This window comes from Anolis sagrei, chromosome 1 (assembly GCF_037176765.1).
Source record: "Anolis sagrei isolate rAnoSag1 chromosome 1, rAnoSag1.mat, whole genome shotgun sequence".
NCBI lineage: Eukaryota > Metazoa > Chordata > Lepidosauria > Squamata > Dactyloidae > Anolis > Anolis sagrei.
Genome location: NC_090021.1, coordinates 260,679,573 through 260,695,111, shown reverse-complemented (window position 1 = coordinate 260,695,111; position 15,539 = coordinate 260,679,573). Strand labels below are relative to the sequence as shown.

The 15,539-nt window shown below is 47.4% G+C and overlaps 1 protein-coding gene across 5 annotated transcripts in view; it reads right to left on the bottom strand.

The window, feature by feature from the left end:
• Positions 1 to 15,539, bottom strand: part of BDNF (brain derived neurotrophic factor) — a 90,992-nt gene that overhangs the window by 45,546 nt on the left and 29,907 nt on the right. Inside the window, exon 1 of one of the 5 annotated variants that reach the window (XM_060766059.2) lies at positions 5,182 to 5,697. The exons of 3 other annotated variants lie outside the window; for them this stretch is intronic. The gene's annotated coding sequence lies outside the window, so the exon portion shown is untranslated. Of the gene's footprint in view, positions 1 to 3,172; positions 3,310 to 5,181; positions 5,698 to 15,539 lie in introns of those variants that run through there. One more of the 5 variants, XM_060766071.2, reaches the window with a different exon arrangement.

The window sequence follows — 15,539 nt, the reverse complement described above, 5'->3', positions numbered from 1 at the left end:
ATCAGAAAACACAGTATTTTCTGTTGGTTATGGGGGGGGGGGGGGTTTGTGGGAACTTTGGCCCAATTCTATCGTTGGTGGGGTTCAGAATGTTCTTTGATTGTAGGTGAACAATAAATCCCAGCAACCACAATTCCCAAATGTCAAGGTCTATTTTCCCCAAACTCTACCAGTGTTCACATTTGGGCATATTGTGTATTGATGCCAAGTTTGGTCCAGATACATCATTGATTGAATCTAAAGTGCTCTCTGGATGTAGGTGAACTACACCTCCAAAACTGAAGGTCAATGCCCACCAAAATCTTTCAGTACTTTCTGTTGATCATGGGAGTTCTGTGTGTGCCAAGTTTGGTTCAATTCCATCCTTGGTGGAGTTCAGAATGCTCTTTGATTGTAGGTGAACTATAAATCCAAGGAACTACAATTCCCAAATGACAAAATTAATCCCCCTTTCCAACACGACCGGTATTCCAATTTGGGCGTATCAGGTAGTTGTGCCCAATTTGGTCCAGTGAATGAAAATACATCCTGCATATCAGAAATTTATATTATTATTCATAACAGCAGCAAAATTACAGTTGTAAAGTAATAATTGTATGATTGTGGGGTCACCACAGCATGAGGAACTGTATTAAGGGGTCATGGCATTAAGAAGTTTGAGTAACATTGAACTAGAAGGAAGTTCAAAAGCAAATCCTAGTGCTACCTCATAGTGGAGCTCCTATCTCCAGGGTCTAGAACAGGCCTGGGCAAACTTGGGCCTTCCCGCCTGGTGTTTTGGACTTCAACTCCCAGCATTCCTATCAGTCTCAGCCACTTAAGCGGCTGAGGGGGAAAAGGAAGGGGCCCGAGGCTGTTAGGAATAGTGGGAGTTGAAGTCCAGAACACCCGGAGGTCTGAAGTTTGCACAGGCCTGGTCTGCACTCAATATAAAATGCCTTTCGATTGCATTATATGGCAAATTAAACCCAGCCAAAGCCACATCTGGAGGCCCTGAATCCCACGGTCTTTGGTTGTGAGTTTAGAGTGGGTTCCCCAAATGATCTCAATGATTTCCCAAATGATCTGGATTCGCCTGTGCCTCTCCCTCCCTCCCTCCCTCCCTCCCTCCCAGGTCAAATTCTCTTCTCTGTGTTCTTAGATTTCTGTCTCAAAATATTTCGGAACCTCGCCTCCTCCCCTTGACCTGTCTCGTCAAAGGAACCAGAAAGGATCCCCCGGCAGATTGCGTGTGTGTGTGTGTGTGGGGGGGGGGGGGGTGGTCCTCCCGTGCTTCCCGCCCTGCGTCACGTGTCGCTTCGCTGCGCCGGGCTTTTGGCCAAGTCCTTGGGGAAGGAAGGAAGGAAGGAAGGAAGGAAGGAAGGAAGGAAGGAAGGAAGGAAGGAAGGAAGGAAGGAAGGAAGGAAAGAAAGAAAGAAAGAAAGAAAGAAAGAAGGAGTTCCTCGGGGCTCCAAAGCGGAGCCACGCACATCGCTCAGCACGCACGCCAGCCCCTCTCTGGGGACAGGAGGAAGTGGGGAAGGAGGAAGAACTGCGCGGAGCCCCCACTCCTCCCTCTGGCCTTGGCCTCCCTTTGCTCGGCAGGGGGCGCCCGTCCCCGTGGAAGAGCCACCCACCCAAGCAAGCGGCCACGGGGGTCGCGGAGGCAGGAAAGCAGCCCCTACTCCGCCGGGTGTCCAAAGGGAAGGCAGCGCGCCTTCTCTGCGCTCCGCACGCACTCCCCCCTCCTTCCATGGGCGCCCCCACGAGCGAAATGCCCCCCCCCCCCCCATACACACACTCCACAGCCCTTTTGCCTATCCCCTTCTCCACTTCAAAAGCTTGAAGGACCGGCCAGGGGGCGGAGGAAGGAGTCTTGGGAATCCCCGAAGCGGCAAAGAAAGTGCGCAAGGGACGGGCGGAGAGGAGTCCGGAAAGAAAGAACGAAGGAAGGAAGGAAGGGTGGGAAAAGAATGCGCGCTTTTTTGTTGTTGGGTGTTTTTTTTGTGTCAAAAGCGACTTGAAAAATTGAAAGTCGCTTCTGGTGTGGGAGAATTGGCAGTCTGCAAGGAGGCGGGGTGTTTTCTTGCTACTTCTCTCATGTCCCGGCATGAGAAGCTGGAGTTGACAGAGGGGAGCTCACCCCACTGCCCAGATTCCAACCGCCGACTTTTCGATCAGCAGTCCTAGAATCATAGGATCATAGAGTTGGAAGAGACCTCATGGGCCATCCAGTCCAACCCCCTGCCAAGAAGCAGGAAAATCGCATTCAAAGCACCCCCGACAGATGCTTTCTTGTAGTTTGAAGCCATTGTTCTGCGTCCTAGTCTCCAGGGCAGCAGAAAACAAGTTCGCTCCCTCCTCCCTATGACTTCTTCTCACATATTTATACATGGTTATCATGTCTCCTCTCAGCTTTTTCTTCTGAAGGCTAAACATGCCCAGCTCTTCAAGCCACTCCTCATAGGGCTTGTTCTCCAGACCCTTGATCATTTTAGTCGCCCACCTCTGGACACATTCCAGCCTGTCAATATCTCTCTTCAATTGTGGTCCCCAGAACTGGGCACCGTATTCCAGGTGTGGTCTGACCAAGGCAGAAAGGAGGGGGAGCATGACTTCCCTGGTTCTACACACTAGACTCCTATTGATGCAGGCCAAAATCCTGCCGGCACAAGGGTGGAGCCCAGTGGTTCTCAACCTGTGGGTCTCCAGATGTTTTGGCCTTCAACTCCCAGAACTCCTAACAGCTGGCAAACTGGCTGGGATTTCTGGGAGTTGTAGGCCAAAACACCTGGAGACCCACAGGTTGGGAACCACCATTGCGCCACGGGGGGGGGAGGTCCTTGTTGTTAGTGGGGAGGCGCGAAGGGAAGGAGCCCGAAGGCACACTTGGGCGAGCCGAACAGGTGCCTGGCGCGGGAGCCAAGCGGCAGGGAGCAACCTTCTTCCAGGCGCAGGCTCAAGTCTGCAGGGAGGGAAGCTCCACCTGCGAGGAAACCCTCCACACTGCGCTCCCACCCGCGTCCAGGGTCTGTCGGTTGGCGGAGGAGAGCGGCTTCTCCCCTCCCGTCCGCCATCCTCCTCCGCCCCGCTTCCCAGGCACAAGAGGCCCCCTTCCCGGGTGGGTTTCCGAGAGGCACAGCCCTGCTCCCGACGGGTCTTTTCCCCTTGCCGGCGGGGAGCCTGCCCTTACCTTGCCGTCCCCACAAAGCCAGCCTGGGGTCCCCTCCGGAGAGTCACATCCTCTCCGCGCCGTCCGCTCCCTCCAGCCGCAGCCTCCTGCAGCTCCCGCAACCCAGGACGAGGCCGGCGGCTCAAATGTCTCATCAAAGCTTCATGAGGGAAGGAAGGGGAGGGGAGGGGGAAGGAGGAGTGGGGCTGGGAGCCTCTGTACTCTCCCGCCCGCCCGCCCGCCCACGGCCCCCTCCCTCAGCCTCGGCACGAGTGGGACCCCCTCCACCAGCCTCCCTTTCTTCCTCCTCCGGAGGAGGAAACGACTGCGCTCCCCCAAAGCCCGGCCAAGGGGAGCAATGGGAGCTCAACTGGACTGCCGAGTCCCCGAGAGGCTTCTCGCCTCCTCCAACCTCTCCAAACTTTATCGGAGAAAAGGAGGGAGGGAGGGAGAGAGGGGATCTCTGCCTTGAAGCCGCTCTCCGGAGGCTCCGGCTGGGAGGGCTCCGCGCCCACAAACACACCAAAAAAGACACGCACACGCGCTTTCCCACGTGCCAGGCTCGTATTCCCCGGCCACCACCTCAAAGCGAGAACACGCTGGAATAACTTCGTCAGACCCGCATCAAGACTGGGCATCCCTCATCCCTGCCCCTCTTTCTCCAACCCAAGCGAGGCAGGGCAGATAGGGCTGAGTTGTTGTGAGTTTTCCGGGCTGCGTGGCCATGTTCCAGAAGCATTCTCTCCTGACGTTTCGCCTGCATCTATGGCAGGCATCCTCAGAGGTTGTGAGGTCTTAGCTTCTCAGCGTGGAGGGAGGGAGGGAGGGAGGGAGGGAGGGACGCACAGGGCGCATCTACAAGTCTGGAGGAGGAATGCCAGGGCAGAGAGTCCAGGCGATGGAAGCAATGCCAAGCGATACAGATCAGGCATGGGGAAAGTTGGGCCACCCCTCTAGGTGTTTTGGACTCCAACTTCCACCATTCCCAACAGCCTCAAACCCTTTCCTTTCCCCCCTCACCCGCATAAGCGAGGAGAAGAAGTAGAAGAGACGCTTAAGCGGCTGAGGGGGAAAAGGAAGGGGTCTCAGGTGAAAGTTGGAGTTCAAAACACCTAGAGAGATGGCCCAACTTTCCCCATGCCTGTGTAGATGCATACATTGACACAAACACACACGCGACGACTTAGAACCGCTCTTTCTTTCTCGACAGGGAAAACACAGGCCAAGCAGTTAAGAAAAGTTCCTTCTCTGGGCTGTTGAGAGTTTTCCGGGCTGTATGGCCATGTTCCAGAAGCATTCTCTCCTGACGTTTCGCCTCCATTTATGGCAGGCATCCTCAGAGGTTGTGAGGACCCCATAGATGGAGGTGAAACGTCAGGAGAGAGTGCTTCTGGAACATGGCCATAGCCCGAGGACAATACATCAGACAAGAGTTCTTTCTCCCACCCTGGACATTCCACAGATATATAAGTCCCACTTGCCTAGTTTCCAACAGACCTCACAACCTCTGGGGATGCCTGACATAGATGCAGGCGAAACGTCAGGAGAGAATGCTTCTGGAACGTGACCATACAGCCCGGAAAACTCACAACAACCTAGAGATTCCGGCCATGAAAGACAATACAGTTCCTTATGTACTTGGGGACGAAGGAAAGCTCTCTCTCCCCCCCCCCCCCCCCCCCGCCCTTTGACATACTAGAAATCCATTTTAAAAAGCGGGAGACGATTAACTTACTGTTTGGTGGAGGCAATAAACAAACCAGATCCATTTAAATCTAGCTCCCTGCCTGACCTCGCCGTCGTCGGCCCTATTAAGAATGCAATCAAGATAATCAGGCGCATGGTTTATTCATGGCGGACCCGGAGGATTGCGTTACAAGCCGTCACTTTGGCCGGGCGCACGCAGCGGGCACAACGGGGCCCCGTCCCTCCCTGGATCTCTCTCTCTCTCTCCCCCCCCCCCCCCCTTCTCCTCTCGCCTCCAGAGGAGAAAAAGACCCGGAGCAGGGAAGCAGCAAGCGAGGACTCACCTTGCGCTCTCTGGCTCGCCTCCTTGGCTTTCCTTAAAGCGCCCACTCGCCCAAAGTTACCATCCGCGCGCGGGACGCATGGAGGGCTGCTTCCTCCCCGGCCTCGTCGCTGCCTTGGAGATGGAGAAGTCCACGCATTCAAACAAGCGCCACCACTCCCCCAAATATTGATCTTTTCTCTCTTTCTTTCTCTCTCTCTCTCTTTGTGAGTCCGATGCCTCTTTCCAGTCTCTGCCCACCTCTCTCTCTCTCTCTCTCTCTCGCTCTTTTTGGGAGTGGGTGGGTTTGTTTTCCAAATGGTTAAATTATTGATAGTGGAAATTGCGTGGCCAAGGGAATCATGGCATCCTCTGATTGAGTTCGCTCCATCTGATCTTGGTCGGGACGGAGAGATTGCATGCTGCTGGGCGGGAGGAGGAGGAAGAGGAGGAGGAGGAGGAGCAGGAGGGAGAGAGGAGCAGCACCCAGCGCGCTCCTTCTCTCTCTCTCTCTCTCTCGCTTTCTCTGTCTTTCTCCGTGAAGGGGAATCCACGCGCGGGTGCTGGGCCCGCCCTTCTTTGACGTGGGATGTCATATGACACCCTCCGCCCCACCGACTGCCTCGGGGAGAAAGAGAGAGAGAGAGAGAGAGGAGCAAAAAAAGAGGCACTCCGCAGCAGGGATTACACAGGACCGCAATCCCGTCGACACACACCAACGCCTCCTCCTTTCCTATCCCAAAATGAGCCTGGGGTTGCCACTCCTCGCACGTGCTTGCCCCCCCCCCCCCCCGCCTTCACGTGAAGCAAAGGGAGGCATCCCCACCTCGCCAAAGGGCACCCCGGCTGGGAAAGGCTTCCCTGGCTCAGCCTGGACTCTCCCTCCTCTTTCTCCCACTCTCTCTCTCTCTCTCTCTCTCTCTCTCTCGGGAAAAGGGATCCAGTGAGCCCGGATTTAGGAAAAGAGTTGTTTGTTGTTTATTCGTTCAGTCTCTTCCGACTCTTTGTGACCTCATGGACCAGCCCACGCCAGAGCTCCCTGACGGCCGTCACCACCCCCGGCTCCTTCAAGGTCAAGCCAGTTACTTCAAGGAACAGAATTCCCTCTCCAAAATATTGGGAAGAACTCCCTGGCTGTCAGAGCTCTTCAACATTGCACAGCCTGGGAGTGTGTCTCCTTCTCTGGAGGGTTTTCAGCAGAGGCTGGAAGGCCATCTGTCCGAAGGGCTTTGATTAAGTGTTCCCCCATGACAGGGGATGGGCTTGAAGGGACCTCCTAGCTCTATGGCTTTCTGAGCTTAGCATCACAGGGCTCGTCTACACCAATGGTTCTCAACCTTTCTAATGCCGTGACCCCTTAATACACTTAAGTTGTGGTGGCCCCCAACCATAAAATTATTTCTGTTGCTACTTCACAACTGTCATGTAAATATCTGATACACAGGATGTATTTTCATTCACTGGACCAAATTTGGCACACTCAATACACCCAAATCTGAATCCTGTCTTTTCTGATTTTGTCATTTGGGAGTTGTAGTTGCTGGGATTTATAGTTCACCTACAATGAAAGAGCATTCTGAACTCCACCAACGATGAATTGAACCAAACTTGGCACACAGAACTCCCATGACCAACAGAAAATACTGGAAGTGTTTGGTGGGCATTGACCTTGATTTTTGGAGTTGTAGTTCACCTACATCCAGAGAGCACTGTGGACTAAAACAATGATGGATCTGGACCAAACTTGGCACAAATACTCAATATACCCAAATGTGAACACTGGTGAATTTTGGGGAAAATAGAGTTGACATTTGGGAGTTGTAGTTGCTGGGATGTATAGTTCACCTACAATCAAAGAGCATTCTGAACTCCACCAACGATGAACTGAACCAAACTTGGCACACAGAACTCCCATGCCCAACAGAAAATACTGGAAGTGTTTGCCCAAATGTGAACACTGGTGGAATTTGGGAAAAATAAGAGTTGACATTTGAGAGTTGTAGTTGCTGGGATATATAGTTCATCTACAATCAAAGAGCTTTCGGAACTTCATCAACGATAGAATTGGGCCAAACTTCCCACACAGAACCCTCATGACCAATAGAAAATAATGTGTTTTCTGATGGGTTTTGGCAATCCCCCTGATATCCCCTTGCGAAGCCTCCAGGTGCCCCAACCTCCATATTGAGAAACTCTGCTCTTGCAGGAAAAGGGATACAGTGAGTCTGGTTTTAGTGGATTCAAATTCTAGGGAAAGAGATCATCTCCAAAACATTTGGGAAGAACATGTCTGTAAGAGCTCTTCAACATCAGGGTGGACTGCCTGCAGTGCCTGGGTGTGTATCTCCTTCTCTGGAGGTTTTTAAGCACAGGCTGGAAGGCCATCTCTTCCAAGTGCTTTGACTGGGTCTTCCTCCATGACAGGGGATGGGATTGAAGGGGACTTCTAGCTCTATGGCTTTCTAAGCTTGGCATCACAGGGCTTATACACATTCAAAGCAGCTTGAATATCAAGCAGAGTGACTCCCTCCTGGGCACACAGAAGACTGGGCAACTTGGAAAGCGCTGAACAGACTGCACTCTGGCACCACGAGATGCAGAGCCAACCTTAAGAAATGGAGCCACAAAGTGGAGTCCACAAAATGTGAGTGTGGAGAAGAGCAAACCACAGACCACCTATGCAACCTGAGCCCTGCCTTATGCACAATGAAGGACCTTCTCACAGCAACACTAGAGGCACTCCAAGTGACCAGCTTCTGGTCAAAGGACATTTAACATAATGCCAAGTTTTTAAACTTTGTTTGTGTTTTCAAATACATGTTAACTGTACCCTCAACCCACTTCTGACACAATAAATACATTTATCTGGTTGGAGGACACTGGGAATCTAGAAAGGTGACTTTTCCAAGCTCTAACGTGAGCTCTTTTTGCCTGGATATAGTCCAGGCTGGATGTGAACCCTTTTGCACACCGAGCTGCTGCTCCATCATGTAAAAGCAGTTGCCTTTAACTGCATATAATAATATGATAAAGTGGATAGGCAATCTTACATTTGTATTCTTTTTCAGAGAAATTGAAAACTTAATTAATTCAAGTTAAGGACCCGCACCCTTTCAGAGTCACATTTAATCTATATATAACAGCTATCCAGGGTTTTCTCATTTTAAAAGATGAGAAAAATCTCTACCACCAACCATAAAAAATACTTTCCTCCACTATCTTTTTAACCATCTGTTTGGTTAATGCGATTTGATCCTAGCCCAATTTTCTAAGAAGAAGAGGTCAAGAAAAATAGAGGGAAAGAGAGGGATTCTCATTTTCCCCCTCCTCATCAGGAAATCTATGTTAATCCTGATGATAGGGATGAGAGTGATGTCAATGAACTCAGAGTTTTGACAAGAATATTTTTTTCTATTAATATTTTTAATTGGTTGAGGTCATGTCTAATATTACAAACAGCATTTTATGTTTATGCATGTCTCCTAGTTACTCACGTTGTACTGTTTCCCCTGCCCTCCAATCCCCTTCCTCTAATTCCTAAAGGAATCAGAAACATCTTGAGATCAACTCTACCAGAACTTGGTAGAAAACCAAAATAAAATAAGACTGGATATCATTTAAAACAAAATGGAACTCACAGATAAGAGTACCACTCACACTACACAGTTACAACACTATTGTTCCAGGTTGCTGTGAGTTTTCCAGGCTGTATGGGTATGTTCTGAAGCATTCTCTCCTGATGTTTTGCCCACATCTATGGGAGGCGACCTCAGAGGTTGTGAGGCCTGTTGAAAACTAGGCAAGCGAGGTTTATATATCTGTGGAATGTCCAGGGTGGGAGAAAGAACTCTTGTCTGCTTGAGGCAAGTGTGAATGTTGCAATTGGCCACCTTGATTAGCACTTAATGGCCTTGTAGCTTCAAAGCCTGGCTGATGGCTGCCTAAGGGATCAGTTATATAAAACTCACTTGCCTAGTTTCCAACAGGCCTCACAACCTTTGAGAATGCCTGCCACAAATGTGGGTGAAATATCAGGAGAGAATGCTTCTGGAACATGGCCATACAGTTTGGAAAACTCAGCAATCCAGTGATTCCAGCCATGAAAGCATTCAACACGTGAAAATGTGGCTGTTCCAGTGTGCCTTTCCAGAATAAGGAAACTCCTAGCATGATGTCCCAACACACTTTATCAGAGATCCAGGATATCTGCATGCCCATCCCCCTCCAAACACCCCACCTTGTCATGCCCAGCACTTTTAATTCTAATTATTACATTTGGCCCAGCCATTGTTTTTAATTGCATCATTGGGTGTTGTTAATTGTTATTGCTTTGTTTTTTGAGTTATTGTGTTGCTGCTGCTGCTGCTGTTTTTATTGTTGTATTTGGGCTCGGCCTCTTGTAAGCCACACCGAGTCCTTCGGGAGATGGTAGCGGGGTACAAATAGAGGTTATTATTATATTATTATTAACAACACTATTATTCCACTTTAACTGCCATTATTCCCTTGTGTGGGACCTTGGGATTTGTAGTTTAGCAGGCACTAGAGTGCTCTGGGTAAGAATTGTGGCTCAGCTGGCTGAGTGTCAGCTGCATTAAGATCACTCTGACCAAAAGGTCATGAGTTCGAAGCCAGCCCGGGCTGGAGTGGGTGTCCAGCCATTGTGTAGCCTGTTGTCGACCTTTGCAACCCGAAAGACAGTTTCATCTGTCAAGTAGGAAAATAAGGTACCACCTTGTGTGGGAGGCTAAATTTAACTAATTTATGAGGCCATAAAGAAAAAAGACTCCGGGGAATGTGGAATGCGGAAGAACTTCATCGGTGTCGTGGATGGACGATGAAAAGCAGCAGCTCCCCTGGCGGCCAGAAAAAAGTTAAATAGACTCGGTGTATTTGTCTGTTAAATGTTGTTTGTCAAACTGGCATTGAATGTTTGCCATATATGTGTTTACTGTAATCCGCCCTGAGTCCCCTGCGGGGTGAGAAGGGCGGAATATAAGAACTGTAAAGAAATAAATAAATGCCCCTCCCTAAACTGCAATCTCCAGTATTCATAGGTTGCTGGTGCTAAATTCCTGGCTCCAACTGACTTTGGGTATATATAACATAATCTGTTTTATGTGTGCATGCAGCACCTATCCCAAAAGGCACACTTATGAAATAGTGGATATTAGCAATTTATACTCCATATATTGTTGGATTGCAATCCTTATAATTCTTCACCATTGAGTGCACCATTGACTAAACTGATATGAAGCAGCATCTTACTCTACAGTTATTCCATAACATATGGCAAGATATGGTTGCTTCAATCAAATAATAGGTGGATTAGATATGGTAAGGTTTTAGACATGGGTTGGTGGTTTCATTATTGGGAGCATTGGTGGTGGTCTTCACGTGTACTCTGACATTTTTCCAAATTGCAGACACTATCCTGGGTCAACCTACTTTTCTGAAAACATTTCAAAATGTCTCTCAAAACTTCCACATAATCATGTCAGTCGGTCAAGATTATCAAGTTCACAGAGCTAATTAAACACAACTATTTAAAACCATGATGTAGAAGAATATTTCATTGATATTCAAATAATTATACGTGTGTGTGTATTCACTGAGGTGAATGTTGCAGGATACTAGTTTTGTATTATTTATATTAAAAATGCACACATAGGTTATAAGAGGTTGCACACAGAAGGCACAATTCAGCAAATATTTGTTATGAGAAAGGCTGAGGAGTGAAGTCCACTGAACTTAGTGGGACTTGTATCCTTAAGATCACCTGAAAATATGGGACATTTGTTGCTATGTGCCTTCTAATTGACTTTGGCTTACAATGACACAATCATTCAAAGATTTGCTATTGTCTTCCTCTTAGTCTGGAAGAGTGGGCCAAAACTAACAAAATGAAGTTCAACAGTGACAAATGCAAGATACTCCACTTTGGCAGAAAAAATGAAATGCAAAGATACAGAATGGGGGACAATGCCTGGCTCGAGAGCAGTACGTGTGAAAAAGATCTTGGAGTCCTCGTGGACAACAAGTTAAACATGAGCCAACAATGTGATGTGGTGGCAAAAAAAGCCAATGGGATTTTGGCCTGCATCAATAGGAGCATAGTGTCTAGATCTAAGGAAGTAATGCTACCCCTCTATTCTGCTTTGGTTAGACCACATCTGGAATATTGTGTCCAATTCTGGGCACCACAATTCAAGAGAGATATTGACGAGGACTCCAAGATCTTTTTCACACGTACTGCTCTCGAGCAGCATTTCATTTTTTCTGCCAAAGTGGAGTATCTTGCATTTGTCACTGTTGAACTTCATTTTGTTAGTTTTGGCCCACTCTTCCAGACTAAGAGGAAGACAATGTGTCCAGAGGAGGGCGACTAAAACGATCAAGGGTCTGGAGAACAAGCCCTATGAGGAGCGGCTTAGGGAACTGGGCATGTTTAGCCTGAAGAAGAGAAGGCTGAGAGGAGATATGATAGCCATGTATAAATATGTGAGAGGAAGCCACAGGGAGGAGGGAGCAAGCTTGTTTTCTGCTTCCTTGGAGACTAGGACGCGGAACAATGGCTTCAAACTACAAGAGAGGAGATTCCATCTGAACATTAGGAAAAACTTCCTGACTGTGAGAGCCGTTCAGCAGTGGAACTCTCTGCCCCGGAGTGTGGTGGAGGCTCCTTCTTTGGAAGCTTTTAAGTAGAGGCTGGATGGCCATCTGTCAGGGGTGATTTGAATGCAATATTCCTGCTTCTTGGCAGGGGGTTGGACTGGATGGCCCATGAGGTCTCTTCCAACTCTTTGATTCTATGATTCTATGATTCTATGAGTGTGACTTGCTCAAGATTATCCAATGGGTTTCTATGGTTGAGAAGGCATTTGATGTCAAGAAGGTGGCATTTTTATATTGGTTACATTGTTAGGAAATTTGCTACACCCTTCCATTAAAACAGAGATAGAATCATAGAGTTGGGAGAGACCTCATGGGCCATCCAGCCCAACCCCGTTCTCCAAGAAGCAGGAAAATTGCATTCAAAGCACCCCTGACAGATGGTCATCCAGCCTCTGTTTAAAACCTCCAAAGAAGAGAGCCAGTCAGCCAGACTTCCACTGCTGAACAGCTTTCACAGGAAGTTCTTCCTCATTTTCAGGTGGAATCTCCTTTCCTGTAGTTTGAAGCCATTGTTCTCTGTCCTAGTCTCCAGGGCAGCAGAAAACAAGCTTGCTCTCTCCTCATATATTTATACATGGCCATCTTGCCCCTTTCAGCCTTCTCTTCTGTAGGTGAAACATGCCCAGCTCTATAAGCTGCTCCTCATAGTTAGCCAGATTCTTTATCATTTTAGTTGCCCTCCCTCCTCTGGACACATTTCAGCTTGTCAACATCTCCCTTAAATTGTGGTGCCCAAAACTGGACACAGTATTCCAAGTGCAGTCTGATAAAGGCAGAATAGAGGGGTAGCTTGACTTCCCTTGATCTAGACATTATACTCCTATTTCTGCAGGCCAAAATCCCATTGGATGTTTTAGCTGCCGCATTACATTGTTGGCTCATGTTTAACACCTGCATTCTTGTGGGCTACCCTATTTTCTAGAATACATGGTCACTCCTTATTGTGTTCTTCCAAGCCATTTCCAAAGTATGATGACCCCAAGGCAGACCTATAATAGGGTTCTCTTGGTAAAATTTGTCCAAGAGGGATTTGCAATTGACTTCCTCTGAAACCGGGAGCCTATGACTTGCCCAGTGTGACCCACTGGATTTCTATGGCTAAGTGAAAATGAAGCCTGGTTTCTCAGAGGTCTAATTCAGCACTCAAACCATCTCACTACACTGGGTCACTATAGCTAAGGAGCTTGCCATGAATCACATCCTGGCTGGTTCATAGCTCTCAAAAGAATCACACACCTCTCTTTTTGGGGAATAGATTGGGTCTAGCTCCTCTTTGATCACTTAGAATAATTACCTGAAGCACTGTTTTTTTTGGTAAATATTTTATAGAACTGTAGTATAACATGTGCAAAAGAAAATGTTAAAAACTTCTGGGATCCTTCAGTATCATCTCCATTCTCCACATTGCATTTTATAGCAGTATTTTGTTATTAGCCAAAAGTTAAATGTGTTAATGTCTTGCCTATTCTAACTGCAAGTCATCACTGGCAACAAAAAAAGGCCAAACAAACAAGAAACTAATATCCATTCAGACAATACAAATTTTGCAATGTAGTATAATGCTAAATCCAATTGCTGGTCCCAATTAGAGTAGACCCATTGAATCAACAGAATTTATATAAGTTTTAGCTTCCTATTCACCTGAGAAGAGTAATTGGATGGAGGCCACAAACAGCTTGCCAGTTGCGGAAATCTGCACAATTTGTCTTATTTTGGATTGATTAATGTGCCCATCTGAGCTGGGTGTTGGAAATTCAGCAACTGAAAACACTGAACCTCTGAGATGTTTGCAGGCATTACTCACATGCATTTCAGCAGTCCCTTACCTTAGTAGGACTATAGCCTTTGGGTTTTTTTTAATGTGAAAGCTAGATTTCATTTCCAATTATACTGAACTCACACTTTCCCTGCATCCCAATGGAATTGCAACCTACTACACAGTCCTAATTATTATAGAGGTAAAATTTCAGAAGTCCAGAAAAGAAAAAAGTAGGCTAATAGAGATTCTTGATATTTTAAACTACAGCAAAGAAAGTGTCTGGGGTGTGGGGGGAGGGGAGGGGTCAAGACAAAAGTTTATAATTAAATGTACCAGCAATGTATGCAAATGATAAAACATAAGTGAATGGAGAATGAAACTACTGTTTGTTGGAGAAATGTTGCCCCCCTCCGATCTTAAGAGAGCCAGGCAGTGTCTTCAGTGGTGGCAGAGTTACACCTTGAGTCTGTGCACTCTTGCACCCAGAGCTCAGAGGAACTAGGAATTAATTTCACTGGTGTTACTAGATTACTCTCATGTGCTCTGGGCGGGCATTAAAAAGTTAGTGTCTGAGCAGAGAGCAAAGTATCTGGGTATCTGGTGTCCAGAACCTGAGTATATTTCTGCTTCTCACTTCTTGATTCTCCTGCCTAATAAATATAAGAGATCTCCAGTTGACCACTTAGCGGTAGCATAAAATGAAGAGAGCACGCAAAATTACAGGAATGAGAAGGGTAAGCATTGTGTTCACAGAAAACCTGAGCCACAGGGAAAGATAGGTGAGCATTCTAACATAGCAAGATGGAGTCCTGTGATGAATCTGGGCATTGGGTCTCCCTGACAGAAGGAGGCTCTGCCATACAGGTAAAAATGAACACTGGCTTTTCACACTCGTATTGAGGTCTTCCAGTTATGGTGGGCCTTCAAGTCATTTCTATGCTATGATGACTCTAAAGTGACCCTATTACAAGGTTTTCTTAGCAAGGTAAAAGTAAAGGTTTCCCCTTGACATTAAGTCTAGTCATGTCCCGACTCTGGGGGGTGGTGCTCATCTCCATTTCTAAGCCGAAGAGCCAGTGTTATCCATAGATGCCTCCAAGGTCATGCCACCGGCATGACTGCATGGAGTGCTGTTACCTTCCCACTGAAGTGGTACCTATTGATCTACTCACATTTGCATGTTTTTGAACTGCTAGGTTTGCGGAAGCTGGGACTAACAGTGGGAGCTCATCCCGCTCCCCAGATTTGAACCACCAACCTTTTGGTCAGCAAGTTCAGCAGCTCAGCAGTTTAACCCACTTCACCACCGGGAGCTCCTTCTTGGCAAGATTTGTTCAGAAAAAGGTTGCCATTGTCTTCCTCTGAAGCTCATAGAGTGTGACTTGCCCAAGATCACCCAGTGAGTTTTAGGGTCAAGCAGGGATTCAAACCCAGTCTGCAAAGTGGTAGTCCGACACCCAACCACTACATCTTATTATACCTCATAACCTATTTAAAAATGCTCCCTGCCCAATATCCTAAAATACAAACAAAATAATATTAAAAAACAATAAAAATAATGAGAGATTTAAGTGTTAAAAATATGCAGTGACCCAACAAAGCAATGGTGAACAAATTACTCTTCAGGGTCTCTCTGAAAGTCTGCATTGATGAAACATAGCAAGTGCCATGACGGTAAAGGCCCTACCCTGTTGGCCTTACACACAAACATACATATAGCACCATCAATATTGATCTAAAGGAGTCACTAGGATGGCAAGGGTGATTCTGGTTTACCAAACACACACACGCACATATGCACACACACAAAGATACCATTCTCTTGTTGTCTGTTATGCCTGGGACCCATTCATAGAATACTTCTGTGGCATCATAACTACACCTAGTTTTAAATTCTTTTTGAAGATTTTTTCCTTCAAATTCTATCTCAGGAAGCCACCTTTTGA